The sequence below is a fragment of the Mus pahari genome, unplaced genomic scaffold (genome assembly GCF_900095145.1).
Source record: "Mus pahari unplaced genomic scaffold, PAHARI_EIJ_v1.1 scaffold_13189_1, whole genome shotgun sequence".
Classification (NCBI taxonomy): Eukaryota; Metazoa; Chordata; class Mammalia; order Rodentia; family Muridae; genus Mus; species Mus pahari.
Window position 1 is genome coordinate 8,797 of NW_018393471.1, and position 1,442 is coordinate 10,238.

At 36.9% G+C, this 1,442-nt stretch overlaps 1 pseudogene; it reads right to left on the reverse strand.

The window, feature by feature from the left end:
• On the reverse strand, nt 1–1,001 carry LOC110315550 (annotated as a pseudogene).
• Between the last annotated feature and the right edge of the window lie 441 nt (nt 1,002–1,442).

Below are 1,442 nucleotides of genomic sequence, written 5' to 3' on the forward strand. Positions count from 1 at the left end.
TTAAGAGAAAGCCACCTCAGCGATTCTCATGAGCTCAGGACAAGAGGGCAAAACATCCCTATATAGTTCTATGACAGCCTTGTCAATCGATGGTGTCTGCCTGTCTGAAGGGACAAGCTTCATGTCACCTAGAATCAGAATATATAAATGGAATGAGGAAAAAACTATATATATATAACCTGAGAAAATACAATGAAAATATTTTTCTTTAGTAATTCATACTTCTAAATGTGTACTAAGACAGACAGAATAAAAATAGAGTATAGTAGGAGAAAGGCAGTCACAGTTTGCAAGGCTTTGAAGTTGGCCACGGTTCTGGCATCTTTGCCTCCCTGAATATTCTGCTGCATACTCTTGTTATATGTCCAGAGGGAGAAGATGAGGAGAAAAAATGTTGACAGTGACAAAGCAAAGAGGACAGACAGGAAAATAATGTGAAGGCTTAACAGTTGCCTGTGACAATTTGCTTGGTAATGAGAACTGAAGCTGCATGATATGGTTCTTTTATATTCATTTATGCATATGTAAGTTTCCAAGTTACTTAGTAAAATATTTAAAATCAGAAGGACCAGTGACACCAGCAGTGTAGCTGAAACTGCTTTTCCAACTCTCCACTTTAGATAAAGAAAAAGAGAGTTAGAAAATTTGGATATCTTGAGAAAATAAAGGACACTGAGGCATGTAGAAAGCCAGCTGCAGAAATTGTTAGCTATAATCCAAACATTATTAATGACATTTATCACCCTGGATTTCATACTTGCATCTGGATATGAAAAGAAGATGACTGAACTTATAAACAACAAACTGAGATGAAAAATTCTGGAGATTGACAAAGTGATGAGGATTTGATTAACTAATGACATTTTCTTTCTCCTAACCCAGTCCATACAGTGCAACAGGGCCATGAAGCCATTTTCTATCATTTCAGTTACTAATTCCATGATTAAGATCATTCCAAGAGTGCTGGGGGAAATAACAAATATCTTTAAAAGATGCTGCATTTTACATATTAGTTATAAAGATTTGCGCACTATTCATTTGACATATAATTTTTAAAATGCATCTGGCAAGGATGTGGTGAAAGAGGAACACTCCTACACTGCTGGTGAGATTGCAAGCTTATACAACTGCTCTGGAAATCAGTCTGGCAGTTCCTCAGAAAATTGGATATAGTACTACCAGAAGATCCAGTAGTACCTCTCCTGGGCATATGTCCAGAAGATGTTCCAACTGGTAATAAGGACACATGCTGCACTATGTTCATAGCAGCCTTATTTATAATAGCCAGAAGCTGGAAAGAACCCAGATGTGCATCAACAGAGGAATGGATACAGAAAATGTGGTATATTTACACAATGGAGTACTAACCAGTTATTAAAAACAATGAATTTATGAAATTCCTCAGCAAATGGATGGATCTGGAGGGTATCATCCTGAGTGAG